The sequence below is a fragment of the Camellia sinensis genome, chromosome 13 (assembly GCF_055761805.1).
Source record: "Camellia sinensis isolate YWXY chromosome 13, ASM5576180v1, whole genome shotgun sequence".
In the NCBI taxonomy this organism is placed as follows: domain Eukaryota; kingdom Viridiplantae; phylum Streptophyta; class Magnoliopsida; order Ericales; family Theaceae; genus Camellia; species Camellia sinensis.
This window is the reverse complement of record NC_138973.1, coordinates 146905501-146925390: the sequence shown is the minus strand read 5'-3', so window position 1 is coordinate 146925390 and position 19890 is coordinate 146905501. Positions and strand designations below refer to the sequence as shown.

Genomic DNA, 19890 nt, shown 5'->3' with positions numbered 1-19890 from the left:
TATAACTCCTTCATCCGTCTTGTCATCGGAAGACATGCATTCCTAGCCTCTTTGAAACCTTCTGTTGATTGCGAGGCATAGAAACACATTTCATTGTAGGAAGAACTCAATATCCCATACCGGGCCGTCTGTGTTGTAATGCTATCAATTGAGGGTTGAGGCCATTGCTGGCCATCCTTGCTTGCAGCCCTTGTCCATCTATGCAGCACACAAGTTGGGGGAATTTGCGTTAAATTTTCGGCTTTCATAACATATATCATGTGACATCAAGGTAGCCCTAATGACTCAAACTTCATGCAAGAATTTCTCATTGCAGCATCCACTGGACTGTGTGTTACTATCCATGATCTATCCTTCACTTTGTACTTATGAATATAGTAGCATTTCTAACCATCCGGCAAAGGGAACACGTCATTGACATTCAACTTCCCCTCTTCTAAGATTTCATCACGGAACATTCTAAATATATTTCGAGTGAATAGCTCAGCTCCATGTCTCTCTATATCTCGCAATGGAGTAATCAATACCGGAAAAGTGTTATTTGTTTCAGCGTCATCTCCAGCCTCATTATACCTTATCCTTGCAAGAGCCCGATCATAGTGCCTAACAAATTCATATAGCTTCAATTTGTGTTGGAGGAAGGAATTGAAATAAGCATTCATACTCTCTGAGCGCTGAGTGCTCTTCATCCCAGCAAAGAAATGTCTACGCATATATGCCTCAGCCCACATATGACCCTTCTCATATGTCTCCAACACCCAACTATTGGTTTGAAGTCCAAATTTTTCGACCATTGTCGTCCAGTCATGCTCAAACTCTGTCTCATCCATTTCCATGTCTATGCACTGCTTGAAAGCATATGCAAAGCCACTTTTGTGAACATTTGAAATAGCATTTTTCCCAAGATGCCAATTACATAATCGATGTCTTGCGTCTGGAAATACTCTTCTGATTGCCTCTAGCATCGCCTTATTCCCATCTGTCAGTATGGACACAGGTGCTTTATTACCCATCGCCTCCATAAATGTTTCCAAAACCCATGTGTATGTATCAATTGTCTCATTAGCTAGCAAAACACATGCAAATATCGTGGTCCTAAAGTGGCTAGTCACACCAGCCAACATGGCAAAAGGTTTCTTGTATGCATTGGTTCTGTAAGTTGAGTCAAATATCAACACATCACCAAACTTTGCATAGTCGGCCCGCGATTTCAAATCTGCCCAGAACAAATTTTGTAACTTGTTATCGTTACACACATCATACTTGTAAAAAAACGTGCATCAACATCAAGTTTTGCACATAGGTAAACCAACGCACCCTGCGCATCACCATCCTCAACTTCTGCTCTACGTTCAGCTTGAATATGGTTATGCAGATCCATACGGATGAAACCAACATTCTCATAAGACCCAGATTGATTTACCATATAGTCCATGATTTGGCTAGTCTTCACACCGACGTTGCGCATAGCCATTACTTGAGCTTTGTCAGCACTATTTAAACTGCGATGTGACCTCAGATACATCACACAGTGTTATTCCGCCAATTCATGGTTGTGGTCTGCGACGAAGTGAGTCACAACATACTTTCCCCCTCCACCAGCATCTGCATCGTACCGTATGTGAAATTGGGCTTTGCAACCTACTCTTGTTAGTGCCCTGGGAGCTCTACTCTTCTCAGCAACACGGTCCAAGTATTTTGGTAATCTCTGACTTTCCCTTGAACACAACCACAACCTACTAACAACCTTTCCCTCTTTATTTGTGTTAAATCTGGATTTTCGTATACTAAATCCCTTGACTTTAGCATACGCATTGTAGAAAGCTTCTCCACCTTCGACCGAATCAAATTTCTGTTCCAGAATAGCACGTTCAACATCACCAACCATGTCATTGCAATGAGCATCGTCAACCATTTCTTTTTTCACATCGGCTCCGCCATCTTCAACGTTCATGTTGGTTGCTTCTTCATTGCTGGGACCAGCTTCGCAACCATGATAAGGTTCCACCCGACTTTCATTCATCAAACGAATGTCATCTGCTTCATTTGGAATGTCATAATCATCACCTTCCCTTTTAAGTTCCGTTGGGGCCATACTGCACATGACATTAGTACAAACAATTAATTGATGACCGAAAAATGTTAACACAAACACAAACATGACATTTTCGCACGGTTTAGTTGTTTGTGCAAACACAAACGTTCGCTTGAGAAAGAGAAAGGTTAGTTGTCAATGGAGAGGTTTCTGTTTGAGCGAAGCGTAGAGCGGTTGAAGTTAGGATGGGGGTTTAGTTGAGGGAAAATAGCTGAAGTGAAGAGGACATAGAGAGGGAGACAGAGAGAGGGAGACAGCTCCATACCTCATATCTAGTTGGAGAGAACGGCTTCACTTCAGCAATGGAACCAACCCAGCCTTGTAGTTCCGTTGTTGTTGGAAATCGGCCCGTTATACTGTTCCCTACAGAGCTTCATCAATGGAACCAACCCAGCAGGGGCTTCTCACTGTTAATGGAAATCAAGGGTTACACTGACTCAACCTTACACAGAGAGGAGAACAGAGAGAGATAGAGACGAAATACAGAGAGTGAGTGGGATGCAATCATGCAAATACAAGCATTAACCGGTTGCCCCGGTTTCAACTTTTTCACGATTAAACAATTAAATGGTCTTGATCAATTATTGTAATCTAACGGCTAACAATTATGTTGCATATGGTGTGCAACCTTAAGGGGGTTGCACACTTAAACAGCACCCCCAGAAAGAAATACAATTTGCAATTTTACTTTAATTGCCTGACCTTTTTGTTATGCATAAAGTGTCTATGTTCATTGTCTGCTTTCGCGTAGTTGTATTTTTTTGTTTTTTTTTTTTTTTTTTTGTTTTTTTGCACACACAAAAAAAAAATAAAGTTGCACACACAACGTAGGAATTTAATGAGCTCAACCATATTACAAAGAAAGATGTTTGAACCTTTGAAGTGGTATGTATTATGCCTATAGAGGTACTAGCAGTATTTTTGAGAAAAACCAACCTCGATGTCCAAGAAACTTCAAATCCAGAAAATTATGCTTTTAAAAACGTGTCGTCCTAGAACTTGTATTTTAGTATACAATAATGTTAGGAATTAAAAACTCAAACATAGGAAAATAAAAATAAAAAATTGTATATGATGTAACTTTAACTTTTGTATTATAGAACTCACACTTAGAACAAATTTAAATATTTTTTTATATATATGAGTTTTTTATCTCCAATCATTATTATTTGGTGAAGGCAACAGCTCAACTTTTTGTCATTGATTTCATCTGCTTAACTTTTTGGCATGTTAAGGATTTTAATGTTTAGTCATTCACGTCACACATTTGTACATAAGAAACACATGCCTTTTTTTTGTTTCTTTCTACAATTATTTGTATTAGAATTTAATTATTTCCGTCAAACTAGTTTTATTTTCGTCAAAGATACGAGTAAATTACATTAATCTCTTTTAAGATTTCTAAAAATACATCACGTCTCATAAAATTTGTTACATTAGACTTTCTTAAAAAAAATTATTCACATTACACTTAACACATTTTCATCAATAATTCTTTAATGGTATGGATAGAAAATGACGTTGTCATCTCTTTTATATTAAAAAATATATTTTATTTTTATCTATTCATTTGTCTACGAACCATCTACATTAATTCTAATAATTTTAGTCTTACTAAATGATAAGTATGTGTAATAATATCAAATTTATGGTGCTTGTTATAATTTTTCAAAACCTCAAGCGTGGTCACCATAATTTACCCAAAAACATTTTCCAATTTTTAAAAATTATTTTTGCTCCAAAAATGAAAAAATTATATGAAAAAGATGAGTATTTTAAAAAAAATTTACCAAACTAGCTTTTAGTTTTTTATAATATATATACATATATTCTTTTTGTCAATTACACTGACCTAATATTTGAAGAAAATATAACAAGTTTCTCAATTTTGATGACAATTTGTCCATATGATTAACGAATTACTGATAAAACGGGTGTAAGTATTATGTGAATTAAAATCTTAAGTGAACTCGATATAATTATGTCAAATTTATTAAATTTATTATATTTTCTCTAAATCTTAAAGAAAGTGAGTGTAATTTACCTACAAATTTTGAAAACTCAACAAGGTGATTAAGGGATTGTTTGATGCAGCTTATATAAGTTACTTATAGCTTTTGTGTTTTTTATTTTTCAAGTCTGTGTCTGATCATTTAATATAATTTTTGCTTATAGCTTATTAAACATAAATAACTTAAATAAGTTTTTTTTTTTTTTTTGATTATTTGGAAGTTTGGGGTGAGTGTTTTTAGCTTCTGCTTTCTGATTATTAGATTTAAGCTTACAATAAACTACACCAAACATATCCTGGGAATTGTTTCTAAACTATAAACTAGGGTAACCTGTCACTCACTCTGTACAGCTATGGTCAGCCACGTGAAGGCAATCCTCTTCTTCACCAACTGCAAGAAATATTTCATCAGTTGTTGTGGCTGCCGTGTTCTCATCTCCTTTTGACTTACTGCTTTGGCCTTTATCTTTCCGGTTTGGGCAGTTCCTCTTTATGGGACCCTCCTGGCCACAATGAAAGCAAGTGAAGCTAGAGTTACCTTGACTTTTACTACCTCTAGATTTACTCATGTTGTTCCATCTGCCTCTACTCTTGCTTCTTCATCTGCCTCTTCCTCCACCTCTGTCTTTGCTTTTATCTTCTGTGACAAGAGTATGGGACTGATTACCTTTTATGTCTTTCCTCCTTGTCTCTTCATTGTACATGGCATCTGTGACCATGCTCACGGTTAGCTTTCCCTCTGATGCAAAGTTGCTAAAAGAAACCACCAACGTCTCCCAGTTGCCTGGTAAAGAACTAAGCAGTAGTACGACTTACATTTCATCGTCCAAGGGCATCTTGACGGTTGCAAGCTGATTCACTAGATTCTTGAATTCACTGGTGTGCTTGGCGACAGACACACCATTCTTCAACTTCAGATTTACAAGCATTCACATCACCAAGGCTTTGTGTCACGACCCAAACCCGCCCCTATGGGTTTAGCACCGTAACCGGCCAGTAATCCGAGATTACCGAAGGCCTGCTTAGTAGTAATACAGTAATACAGAGTACAGGGGCTGGCGGAAGCCAATACAGTAAATAAACAATGTCCAATGAGCTGTGATAATCTGTATGCAAAAAGACTTTTCATTCAAATATATACAGTCAGACAAAACAGTATGTACATATTTACAATCATTCAGTTCAGGGACCTAATCCCTATCAAACAGTACAGTAACAGTCTATACAGTTATGCAAAACAGATACAGAGACAGACGGGGAAATCAAAAACACCCCTAAGCCGTAGCTTGACAGGCTCGGAACCTCGCATTGAGGCACATAGGTTGGCTTGACAAAACTGGAGTTTACCCCGGCGCTTCTAGCTGCAGTCTGGTGCCTGTACACCTACATATATATATGAGCAGTGAGCTAAACCTCAGTGAATAACACAATGCGTAAAGGGGTTAAGAATGAATGTCCTTACAGTAATGAAAACAGTTCATTAAATCAGTATTTCAGTCGTTCAGTCGTTCAGTCGATACAATCATATGTGGTACATCCATTAGCATAACAGTACAGTAAGCAGTAGGTCTTAAAAGACCGAGCAGTAAATGATGGCCATCAGTCAGTAACAGTAGTGGTTCCAACGAGGGAACCGATAGAGATCTCTGTCACGCCCCAAAATTCGGACAATTAAATATTATATTAGGACTAACCCCAATCAATATTCCATCATCCAATTCCTAGGGTTGAAACAAAAAAAAACTAAACGTAAACCAGACCATCCACCATAAATTCATAACTAACAAATACCTCAACATTAAGATAGCAACAACTAGTCAAAACAACTTAAATAAAGTACGGTTACAAACCATGCCAAATTATTCCAATACTAAAGTCATAAAGAGAATAATGAATACATAGTCTAATATCAATCCTAAGCTCAATAAAACAAAAGAAGTCCAAACGACAGGTCCAACACTATTGAAAATCCACGCCACCACCGTAGCCCCAACTAATCCTGCAAAGGAAGCTCAGCTGCGCTCAAACAGAACGCACCCGAGTTGCCAAGAGACAAAACGGGTCAGTATACAGGTATACTGGTATGAGTACAAGAATTGACACCCACGTGTCCACCAGACACAAACAAAAAGTACATTATTTCTTGTTACGGAACAAGACAAGTAGTTCCAACCGTACCGAGACGAATGGGTAGTTTCTCGAGTTACGGTGGCATTTAGTTTCTTGTCCGTACACAACGAAATATAAATTGATTATAAAATAGATAAAATAGAAATAAAAATATGGTAGGTCAGCCCTGCATAAAAAGTTAGTAAGACCCACCATCCTACAAAACAAATAACGTTAGTATAATTTAATCATAAGTAACTTGTTGAAAAAATATAAAATTACACCGTTCCATACTTAAATAATTCGAATTGATCAAAACTCAAAGAATGAAAGTTGTAAAGAATCAAATTTCCTAAAAGACAGCGTGGATGAATTTAACAGAAACTGAACAGGTTAAGAGAAAAACTTGATCGAAAAATCTAGACGGAATGTAATCGAAAAAATATGAAGCTGAAAACGAACAAAAACTGCCATAAGATTTTTTTTTTTTCCCGAAAAAGTTTAAAACATGAAAAGTGTGCAGAATAATGTTTTACTTCATTTTATGAGAAACCAATAAAAATGAGCTCGTTTCATGGGTTAAAACATGCATTACCAAAATGAATCAAACTGACAATAACCAAGGTCATCCGATTATAAGTTCTAATCAATCTCTTTAATGAAAAGCTACAACACAGAAGTTGTCTAGAATCACGTATACATGCTTCTGCTCAAATTTCATAATTTATCAAGATCGTTTACTATTTTTTTTTATCATGTACATAACAGTACCAAACACACTATACTAATAAATTCATAATTAAATTCTTTGTTCCTTAACTCCACCACTTCGGCCTTCCACTTCTGGCCTACACATATATCCCATGTGCCTCCCGTATATCTAACACCGCTCCGAAGCCAAATTTGCACGGGGATATCGTCCCGAGTTTGACTCACACCCCCCGGATGGTTAGCATATACGTACACGCGCAAATCAAAGCACTCGTCTACTCATGCGAACGAGGCAACAATATATATATACACAACATCTCACACATGAGAATAAACATAACAATGCCGAGCCTAAGGCATTCAAATAAATCTCATAATCCTCACTTTTTGTTATACACTCTTTCTCACAACACTCAAATACAACAACAATCCATGGAGTCATGGTGGAGTATAAGGAATTTATCTATGGGTTCTTAATTAATTTTCATGTCATATAACCATATTAATTTTAGTTTCATATAACCATGAAAGTGATTACAACCATAAAATAAATCCATATAAAAACCCTAAATCTGACATAACAACTAATCAAAATAATTAAAATTAATCTCCCAGCTTTATGTAAACACAAAATCGAACTAATACCAAACAAATAGGAAAAAAACAAGAATTAAACATAAATCAAGGGAAGTGGGTTTTGTACTCACAATACTTTATTGAAGATCAAAGAATATTTAGAAACTACTAGAGTCACCAAAACAAAACTCTAATCTTTCCTTTTCTTCCCTCTCCTCTTTTTTCCTTGCTGCCGCCCCTTTCTTTGTCTTCTTTGATTTCTCTATCTCTCTCTCTCACAACTTGGTCTCTCTCTTTTCTTTTGATCTCCTAAACCTTATTATATATATAATAACCCAGTTGAATACTTCTTTGTTGCATTAGTCTCTTTTCTTTTGATCTCCTAAACCTTATTATATATATAATAACCCAGTTGAATACTTCTTTGTTGCATTAGATATCACATTAAACCTTATGTAACCACCCAATTAATAAGCACAACATTACATCCATTAAATATCACATTAAATCTCATGTAACCCCCTAATTAATAAAGCCAACAATAAAATAAGATAATAATAACCATAATAATAATAAAATAATGACTTAAGAAAATTAGGGTCGCTACAATCTCTGTAACAGTAACAGTAAACAGTAGGTGCTAAGGATGCCACAATACAGTTCAGAATATAGGACATACATTCATTCAATTAACAGTAATCAGTGCAGAAAGCAGTACAGTTCAGCTGTTCAGAAGATAATCATTTTGAACATATCTTTACACAGTTGTTACTCACAGAGTTCTGGGCTACGGTAAGCTAGAGCGCGTCCCCAGTCGCCAACCCTACACAGTTACAGAATGAACACACACACTAAGCTACACAGTTGGGAAGGATAATAACTTAATCCCTAATTGCCTCGGTGTGTTCTACATTAAGACGTCTTAAACTAGGCCTAAGAATGCCTAGGATGAGATGAGGATGCAAAGATGCACTTGAAAAAGCATTTCCAGATTTTTCAAAAAACAGGGGTCACGCTCAAGCGTAGGTTAATCCGCTCGAGCGGACATGCAGACAAAGGTTTCCGCTCGAGCGTAGACTTACCCGCTCGAGCGTTCTGCAAAACAGTCAAAAGTGCTGGATAGGTGAAAATCACGCTCGATTGGGTCCTCGACACCCGCTCAAGCATGAGACACAATGTCCCGCTCGAGCGTCAATTATTCCGCTCGAGCGGACTTCAAAACCGAACAAAATGCTGGGAGCACGATTTCCACGCTCGAGCGCCAGTCACCCCGCTCGAGCGTGAGTCCAAATTCTGAAAATTCCAGATTTGAACCTCAAGCTCAAAACCAAGTTTTAAACCATAAATTTCGATCCTCTTGGGCCAATTTTCCAGAAAACACATCAAAACTCACACTTTAACATGATTCTAAAGCTCAATTGTAAAATCAAAGCCAAAGGGTGTTTCAACTAAATCCAATTCAAACCAATTTCATGAATATGGAGAACATGCAAACATGCATGGATTAAAACCATTTCAAAGCTTCAATTTGGTGCTCTAAGGAGCCAATTTTTCCAAAAACAAGATGAAAACATGGACTTAACATAGCCATGAGCATGCATGAGACAATTCTCCATGGAATCAATTCAAATTCAACAATTCAAACATGCATGCATGGAATAAGTTCCAATTCAACATTAATGAACCAATTCATGCCTTAAATCACTAAAGGCTCAAGAATATGCAAGAATAAGTTCCAAATACACAATAAGGAAGGTCAATGATCTACCTTAGGTCTTGGATTATGGGTCAATGTTGCTATCAACCTTCAATTCTACCAAGATTCAAGCCAATTCACAATGAAACAAGTTGAAATCAACTCTTCTAGCTTCTCTCTCTCTCTCTCTAAGGTCGGTTGTGTGCAAGAAATGGAAGAAGAAATGTTTTTGTTTGAGTGAAATAAGGCTCAAGAATGTCCTAGGTAGTGGCCACTAAGGATGGCAAAGTTGTAGTTAAGTCAAACTATGTAACTTCTCAATAATTAACCTAATTTAATCATACCGAATCAGTTTTCAGATAAATATACCATAAAATCACATTAATTCTAAGGATCACAAATCATCAATCAATTTCGGATTAAGCTGCCGATAAGGCCTTCATTTTGCAATTTAAACATAAAAGCACGAACAGATAATCAAATAACCAAACAGATATAATTACAATTAAACAGGTATACTCTGTCAATTTAGTTTCAATTTCAGTCGGTCAGTTCAGTAGTTTATTCAGTTCACTTATCAGTCATAATCAATTCAGTTTAACGGTAATCAGTGGTTAATCAGTAAACAGTAACGAGGGTTGTTACACTTTGTTTCGGGCAGTCTTCGACTGGTACATTCCTTCTAACATTGTCCAGAGGACATATGCATCTGTCTCCTGGGCGACATGGTAGAACACACTATAGTCTATCCATTGTCTGATTTGACTGACAGTCTTCCGGTTCATCTTTATCCAGTCATCCTTCTCTACTTCCGGTTTAACCCCTTTTAGAGCAATAGGGTCAAACAGGTCTCTACAGTATAGGACGTCTTCTATCCACGACTTCTAGATTCCATAATTGGAAGCATTTAATTTGATCATCGATCCCGAAGTTTAAGTAGATTCTTCCATCGTCTTCTTACTTTTTACAAAAACTTTGATTCAAAAATTTGACTGTACAGTTCTCTCCGAAATACTCCAAATAGTTGAAACCACTGTTGGATCGTCAAAATCGGACTTCAAATGGCTCATATCTAGCCAAAATATGTTGACGGTTGAGATCTACGAATGTACCACAGCTGCGTAGCACCAGATAAACACTCTGCCTCTGGGTTGAGTTTGGTCAGGTAAACCCAACAGGTTGACTGGTCAACTAGCGTGCTTATGTGGTAGACATGTGGCTTTGACTTGGCGAATACGTGGCACTGACATATCAGACACGTGGCTCAGACCTAGCACTGACGTGGTGCTGACGTGGCGATGACCTGGTGATGACACATGTCAGTGACGTCACTATTTCGTGCAGAACACTCTCCTTCTTCCTTCCGCCACGCGTCAGGTGCATGTCTGAGACTGGGATGACGCACCGGTTTTGTTAACGGCACGTGTTGCGCGTGTTTGCGACTGGGCTTCACTCGCCAAATTTAGGTGGTGCATGGAGTCTTGTCTGGGGCACTGCTTTGCAGTTTTGGACTCCTCTAATCGAGGGCTTCCTCTTGGTATGCTCAAAAGTGAATTTCGAGCAACTTGATTTCTGGGCAATTCTGAAAAGCACACCCTGTTTTTTCGAAAAATTGACCAACAAGGCTCTGATACCAGTTGTTAGGATTAGGGGCACTCAGAAATCAATCACACACAGAAAGGAGACACAAGAGATTTACGTGGTTCAACAATAGCCCACGTCCACGGAGAGATATTTCTCACCATAAAATTATCCCAGAATGAGATTACAACTCACACCTCACAACCCTCTATAGAATTCACTCTTTTACACATAGCTTTTTCACTCTGTGTTGGCTATCTCTTCTCTTCCTCTCAGTCTCTATATATATACACGGGGAGAGGGAAACAAAGTCAAGGAATGAGAGTTATTAGGCTGGCTGTCACCTGCCATCTTCCCTCCTACTTCTTGACTTGGAGAGCCACCCTTCAATAATAGCTCCATGTGGACTAGAGCTAACATTTTAGTCCTAGTATTGTTTGTGAACTTATGTACTCTTTCTTTTATCATTATATAATACGCTATATGCCACTTCTCAAAAAAATAAAAAAAAAATACATGTCTATCATTGTCAGTCACTATAATCATGAAATTGTTGAATTGAATCCTCATAATTGCAGCAGTTCTACTGTCCCAAAAAGCAATGCCCAGAAAAGTTTCCAGAAAACAGAATTAATGGTTGAGATTAATTCATGTGTAAACCCCACTACATAAACAGTAGATCTCGGCCACACATCACTTTTTCTGGTTCTGTTTATGGGTTCATAGACTTTGTATCATAATTGTCCTACCAACGACATGCCCCATGCACATCTCGTGCTAAGTTCAAAAGAGTAAAGCTACACCTGTTCTTTTTTCAAAAAAGTAAAGCTACACAAAATTTACAAATTTTATAAAAAATTTCAGTCAATAATATGACACATCAAATTTTCGTAATGAGTTTTATGGACTAAGATCCTCTCCATTTAATAAATGACAGTTGGTATTTGGGATCTTTGTGCATTATACTCAATGCTCTTTTGTCGCTGTTAATCATCTTCATTTCTATTATAATTTGATATTGCTAATCACCTTCAGTTTCTGGTCATCGTACCCTTGCTTAGCAATATAGTCAACTAAGATTCTACTTTTTTTATAAAGTTATCTAATATTTTGAAAACATCATGTGATTATATATCTACTTAATAATTGGGATATGTGACCATTTTCTAGAAATATATAAACAAAATTATCACATGTTCACATGCCATTAAACCAGCACACAATCGAACTGAAATTTTTGACCCACTTAATATTTTTTGCTTTTGCAATTTTAATAACTACTCAAAACATTTTATGCTAATTAAATTCATTGCATATTTTGACTTTATGTTTTGATATTAACAATTACAACTATGGACAAGCTGGAGAGGCCTTTGGGTTGGACCTCCTGAACAACCCTGATTTAGTAGAAATTGACCCGATCATCGCATTCAAGATAGCCTTATGGCTCTGAATGACCCCACAATCACCAAAGCCTTCGTGCCACGCGGTCATCACCGAAACTTGGACGCCGTCAGCAGCAGCTGACCAATCAGCAAGTCAGGTTCCCAAGTACGGCGTCATCACAAACATCATATATGGCAATCTCGAATGCAGTCATGGCACGGATTCAAGGGTTGAGAGTTACATTGGGTTCTATCAAAGGTATTGTAGTGATAAAATATCCGGGGTTAGCATTGGCGACAACCTTGACTGCAACAACCAAAGGCCTTTCGGATTCGGACTCTTGCTTGACTCTATGTAATTGCAACATCCCTACAGTTGTTGCATCATTGCAAAACTGCACAAGCCACTGTTGTACTAACTACAATTTGCACAATAGTAATGACTTTTTAAGTTTTTCTGCTCTGGGTCAAAGTAGTTGCAATGAATTAGTGAACTATTTACAATATCTGATCCAAATAATATAATAGGTAGATATAAGAGTACAGTTTGTTCAAAAATTGTCCCTATCCTATCCTAACATTCCATTCGTTTGACCGAAAACATATTCTGAAAAATATTTTTTATTTTTTGGCATTCTGAAAAATTTAACAGATTCAAAACAAACTCATTTGGAAAAAAACATGTTTTTTTTTTAAAGTAATAATGTTTTCCCAACTAAATCTTACTAATGTCACCACTACACCGCCGCCACCCCCACCCCCACCCACTTGCCCCTCCACCTCCACCACCAAGACAAACCACCTCCACCACTACTAATACAACCACTAGCTAGCACATTAGTTTTCAGGTTGCAACTAAACATAAAAAAATGTGATCTACAAAGAACATTTTTTTTAAAAAAAAAATTGTAAAGAATGTTTTTTGCCAAATCAAAGGGAATCCAAGTAACACTACATTAAATTTAAATTGGCCACATATATATTACTTAAAAGCCTATTCATGAATTACAACAAAATTGGCTACTACTAACTTCCATTACACTACATTTCCTGCCATCAGATATGTCTGTGTGAGATAGATACAACCTGTATGAGCTCTGTTCAAACCTCACCAATGGAAGAACTGGAGGAGATGCCGCAAATGGGATGTCTTCATATATGCATACCAATTGCACAGACTTTAAATTTCTTGTACCCGGCCTCGGCCATAGAATATGTCATGCCTATATCGCCTCAACGGCCCCTTCAAGCTTTGGTTTGCTCTTGGGTCAGCCACATCGTTTTACATCTTTACCCAACAAAAGCTCTAATGCTTTCTCAAAGGTTATATCATTTGGCTTCAAGTTCTGTGCAAAATGTTTAAATAGATGAAAACCAAGTTAACAAAATAAGAATTCTCAAAGATGACAAATATATGAATGGAAAAAAGTGACAATCAAAACAAATAATATGCGCTCTGAATGAAATAATCTGAACAGGGACCAAAGTGAATATTTTTTAAAAAGAATTTTCCTCTGCTCCACCCCATCTCAACAAGTAACTGAGATGTACACTGTTCATTAGACTATTCATTAGACTTCTTCCGAGCTCTACTTGCCTCTTTGGACCTTTCAAGTTAAAGTGTGTTTCGTTTCAGTTTCCCCTTCTACTAGTAGACAATGGAGTTGGGATCTGAAAACTTCGACTCACAATCTCATGCAAACTTTCCAAGTCGCACTAAATCTTTGCATCATGGATGGGCAGTAATTAGGGTGAATGTTATGCGTGCATTATTTTTTTTTCACTTCTTTTTTGATGTGAAACAAATTCAATTAAAAAATATAGACTTCAGGTCCAAACAGCAATCCTTCAGAAGCAAGAAAAACATGTATGTATTGAACCAGCATAGGAAAACAAATACAAAAGCTAATCAAGAAATAATAATCTCAGCAACACAGCGAATCCACATCAAATTTGCTTGATATGCATTTTAAAGATCTTAATATCACAAATCTGCACTTGAGTTTGTGAAAAGATTTTTCTTTTTTTTCCCCAATTCTTGGTCCAATTTTCCATCCACTTAATCCAAATTTTTAAACATTTATGATGGGAAGATTTACAAGAGGAATTCACTAGTTGAGTTCAAGTGAAAATAATTGTTTTCCAGTAATGATTTGCATTCCTCGGACATCGCTAAATGTATATCACATATCCATTCCAAACAACACTCAATCTCTATGACTACACTCCTAAAGGTTTTTTTAATTATAAGCCCACCAAATTCAATGCATCACTCCTAAAGGTTTATTTAATTATATGCCCACCAAATTCAATGTATCATACAGTGTGCAGCTGTTTGTCCATGTATCAGCCCGCCTACTCAATCCTATTACTGCACTCCTAAAGGTTCATCTAATTATAAACCCACTAAATTCAATGTATAATACAGTATGCAGATCTGCCAATCTACTCAACCCTTATGATTGCACTCCTAAAGGTTTAGCCATATATTTATTATTTAAATTAATAGTCTATATTTTTCTTTTTATTGGGTACATTGGAGGCTGTAGCCTAAGGGGAGTCTTGCCTGTGACAAGACTTGAAATCTTGACCTCCTAATGAGATGTTGGTGTTCCAGCCAACTGGATTATCCCAGTAGGTTATAATCTCTCTCTTCTTGTTAGTTTAAGAGGGCAGCCCTCTAGCAGAGCTGTAGTTCTGCCACTAAAGCATTTCCGAGGGTCCAATACTTTGGAAAAGTTGTACATTGCTTTTGCAAAAGCCAAAAATACTCCCAATAGTTGTATGTTTCTTTCTTCCTTTCTATTCTTATTTTTTTCATTTCCCTCCTTGTTTTGGAGAGGCTTTATATTTGCCCGTTTTGCCTTAAGTTTGGTCTCCGAAATCAAGAACAGAATATGTTTATGGCAGGACCCTTGAGATTCAATCTTCCCACCTCACAAGGGGAAGACGGGAAAAGGAAAAAGGCAATCTCAAAAATAAATACACGTGCAATTGGTTGGTACTTGGTAGTTAAAAGTATAGCATATATGCATGGTTAATCATGTGTAATTTAATCAATATTTAGGACATATAGACAACTCAGGCCTGTTGTTACGTGACAAGCATTTCATGCTGGAAATTCATTCTTTTGTTTTGCCAAATTATTACTTAAGTTATGCTTTACAAACTTTCATATAATGCTATAGTAATTCTTTTCATCGCTGTCTGCACAACTTGTTCAGTATTCAATGTCTTTGTCAGTGTCTTCTCCTTATTTTGGGACCTCAATCAAATGACAGTGACTGCAGATATTTCACTCCATAAATAACACTTCCTATATATGTATTAACATAGTTCTCCATTAGGTGTTTCATATTTAATTTTTTAATAAGTATTAGGAGTTCATATTCAATTTTTTATAAGTATTAGGTGTTCATATTCATCTAAAATAATACCCCTACCCCCAAGTGCCACATTTAAGGGCAGATTTCGGCTTCTTGCCCATCCAACTCCTATACCTACTTCACAAACTGATAAAAATACTCTGAACTGTGTATGGCTGAGAATTGACCTATATACACCAGCCGTCTAGTTTTAAGAACCCATTTGTGAGGTTTTGCTATAGGAGGCTAATATGGTGGCCAATAGCGTATTAGTTAAACTTGCTGTGGGTACTTCTTATACTAAAATGAGTACTACAATAGGAGATTCAAGCTAAATTTAGTGAAGAAAAAGAGTTAGAAAATACCATAACTATTTAATAAAGGCATGCTTAACAAAGAAAGATATACCTTGGGTACAGGCGCGATTGTGCGTCTGTCTAATGGAAAATCGAAACTTTGCAAGCTTCAATACAACTGGCTGGCCATCATCAGGATGGTTTCCCTAACATAGATACAGGAAAAATGAGTTTGACAATGATAAATAAATTTTTTTAAAAAAACCCTCTATTTAGATGAAGACATACCAATGTCGCAGGATAGCGCAGCAACTCAATAGCATCTTCCAGGGTAATAGAGTCTACATTTTTTTATCTAAAATAACAAATGTTACTTGTCAAAAAAATTTCTGAAATAATAAATGTTCTCAATCATGTATGAATTAAATATTACAACAAATACAAGTCATTTTATTCATTTTTTTTATTTTTTATTTTTTATTTTTTTCAGGGGGGTGAAAGAAGCAGGCAATGTTTACAGATGCATGAACTGCCATATCGAAACAGTTAATAAAAAAGTTCTGAACTGAAGCTTGTGTATGATATCCTAAAAAAATAAAACGAAGGCATGGATCAAAGTCGATCTCCCATCTGTAGATGCCTAGATGCACCAAGAGACCTCACAGAGCATCCACATAATCCATATTTTTAAGATTTCTTTTTCTTTTTTTTAATTTATTTTTTATTTATAAATCCATATTTTTACTATTAATCCACAACAGCCAGCATTTTTGAGCACCAAGTTATTGCATCATAGCCAAATGCAATTATCCTCCAGGTACTCCCCTTGTAGGAAAGAATAATTTTCTCCATAATAATAAAAATAGAAACATACTGATGAAAAATATATTAGTACATATCAACTTTGGTGCTTAAAAACCTTAGCGGAAGCTTCGCGTGCTTTAGTAAAGGTTTTTAAAAGGGGGCATTAAACGAACTAGTAAATTTTTTTAACATTCAATAGTTATATTATATGATTTTAAATATGTCGTACATTAGTTATATTCTTTTACCTATAAAAAATATCATGCAGGACTTTTCATACTTGCGGATAGCATCTTTTTTGTCCAAGGCACATGATAAAACTTTTTAAAAATTAGAGGAAGCTAGATATTCTAATACTGAAATCGAATTGTGATACAAATAAAAACTGGATGAAATGCGATTTTTAACTTTGACAAAATCAGATTGTCGCGAAACTAAATATTCTAATCCCAAAATGTTTCAGAAGTAGGACCAAGACAAGGAAAAGAAGAAAGGATGAAGTGTAAAAGGAAGATTGATGACCAAATGATCCAAAACAACCAATTCCAAAACCTTCCAGCTATATGACAACATGATTGAGAGATAACCACAGACACTGGAATGGCGTTTCGGTTGAAGCACAGTTTGCTCTAGAATAATGTGACAAACATTGGCAAGAATAGAGGGGCAGCTGCCTGAAGCAGAGAAGATTTTCAGGAATAACAAATGAGTCTTCATTCAGTCAGTGAGGATTATGCTGGAACAGGTGAACCTTCCAAAAAAAATCAAGAAGTCTAAAAGGACATGAATGGAAGTAGTGAGAAAAACAACCTACAAGGTCAAGAATAAGGGAAAATATTGCTTTAAAGATTAATGGAATTTATGAAATTAACTACAAATATAGTAGCGATATTCTGGGAGGATGATGTGACCACTGTCAATTCTATAGGGAGCTGATAAACTGCACTTTTTGTATCCCACTTTTAATTATTCAATACTGATGAAACACAAGGAGCAGAGGCTATATAGCAACAAACAAAAATTATTCATTAACGACAATAAATATGACACACTATTGGATTCAGATAATAATAAGAACAACGACAACTACTGCATCTGCATCTACATCTACAATACCAACAACAAAAAGAAAAGAAAAACACTCTAGAAATGGGTATCAATAGAAGAAGCAAGATATTCATGTGGCCAGTGGCGGAGCCATCATTGACCCAGAGGGGGCAGTGCCTCCCCTCAACTCTTTTAAAATTACAAGTTAACTTGTACTTATAAAGTTCTTCAAATTGGCCCCTTTGAAATTTTATACATGCCCCTTAATCTTTTATAATCCATCTTTTTTTCTATCGTGCAGTTCACAACACAAATATGCAAAATAAAAGACATATTCCACAAGGTGTATTCTTCTTCCAAGAGAACAAGTGTCAGCACATGAATGCTTGCATAAAGAGAGAAAAGCATGCAAGAGCAGTCTAGAATCTCTAGATATGTTTATGTTCAGTCTTAGGTTTAGATTTATTGATTTCAGTCTGTATATGTATGGATTTTTTGAAATTTGAAGGCCTGATTCGAATAAACCAAATTAAACCAAACAGGCATGACCCAACCCTTTGTATCTGATCCACAGATTATCCCTTGATGTTAATTGTTTTGAAAGGGGAAAAAAAAGGAAGAAAATTAACATCACAAGACTTCCTTAATGACCAGTAGTGGCTAAGTATTCATCCCTAATTTACTCGAAAACAAAACGAAGCATAGATGCTTAACTTAAGCATTTACATATATGCAGATAATGGCAGTAGGCCAAGAATTAAAGCTCCAAAAATTTAGTAGTCCCATTACAAATACAAATGAGGCTGTACATACTTGGGAAACCGAGGCTCTTTTAGGCTAGTAGTATCCCTTCCTGTCCTTACCAAGCTGAACATAGAACCCATAAGGACCATTCTTCAAGAGAATCTAAAAAATAAAAACAATTCCAATACATACATTGAAAGCAGTAATAAGCTTCTGAAGATGATAAAGATTCATTTTTCCCATAATTGATGTTAAATCAAAGCAAGGAAAACCTTCTCATTTGATCCAGGGTAAAGGCCTAAAAATTTTGGCTCCTCCACTGTGCCGCTATTCTGAGGAGTAACCTCTTCATCATCATCACCATACAATGTTTTAGCAATGTACCTGCAAACAACCCAACCATAAAAGCTATTTATAGAGACCAAATAACAAAATATTATTTATCAATAAAGGTTGTTTGCAATCAAAACTTGAAAAGCTTAAAAATTATAAATGAATAATTACTACTAATTATTTCCTACAATCAAGAATACAAGAAAATGGGTAAAAAAAAAAATTAAAATTTGAGAAAATACTAATTTAGTGGCTTAAATATGAGATAAATGACTATATCTCATTAAACCTTTAAACACTAGATTGGACAATGTTCCATAAGAAAATTGAGAAAGAAGCAAACCCTAATTGAGCAAGTGTCAAAGAAGCTCATCAATGGAGATCGAAATAAAGCATGAATTTAGGCACTAGAGTCAGGGATGAAGAGATATCAGGCAATTGGTGATGAAGTCCTCTATCAAAACCCATTCCAAATTGTGCACTTTGTAAATTTTGGGTAGTTCTAGTGGTTAGGTTTTAGGTCAACTAGTGTGTTGGGTTGAGTAGGAATGATTTGAGTGTAGCAAAGGTAGGTAGGGAAATTGCGGATATTGGTAGGGGAGTGACGGAGGTAAGTAGAGATGATCGAGATAGGTGGAGTGGAGTGGAGTGGAGTGGAGGAGTGCTGGAGGCAGATGGGGAAATCGTAGAGGTGGCGAGGGAGGGCCGAAGGGAACTCGAGGATACTGTTGTGCCTTTCGTGAGAGGTCGTACCGACTGTTTTTCATAAACTGAATAGTGTCGAGGAGATTATTCATATGAAAAAAAAAAAAATAAATAAATAAATTTAATTTGATCGGATATTTATAACCTTATAATTAAAGCACATCTATTGAGTCCTCCATAGTTGTTTTTTTAAAAAGTTGGCACTATTTTATAACATTTGATCCCAAATTCTAGGGGCACCATATTTTTCCGATTTTATATATTATTCTCTATGTTTTACGCATTCAAGTGAGTTTTGTGCCGTTTTGAAAAGTTTTGTAAAATATCACGTTGTTTATGTGAGGGAAAAAAAGTTGATAGCTAAAAACACAACAAAATTCATTTGAAAAGTCATAAAAACGCAAGCCTATAACAAAAGAGTAAATTTCTTAT

At 36.2% G+C, this 19890-nt stretch overlaps 1 long non-coding RNA gene across 1 annotated transcript; it reads right to left on the bottom strand.

Annotated features, from left to right (window-relative positions):
- Positions 1 to 13005: 13005 nt before the first annotated feature.
- On the bottom strand, positions 13006 to 19552 carry LOC114257845 (uncharacterized). The gene is made up of 6 exons (XR_003627743.2): positions 19097 to 19552; positions 18693 to 18804; positions 18490 to 18582; positions 16114 to 16180; positions 15938 to 16031; positions 13006 to 13510 (listed from the first exon to the last, which is right to left on the bottom strand). It is a non-coding gene; the product is annotated as an uncharacterized LOC114257845 (long non-coding RNA).
- Between the last annotated feature and the right edge of the window lie 338 nt (positions 19553 to 19890).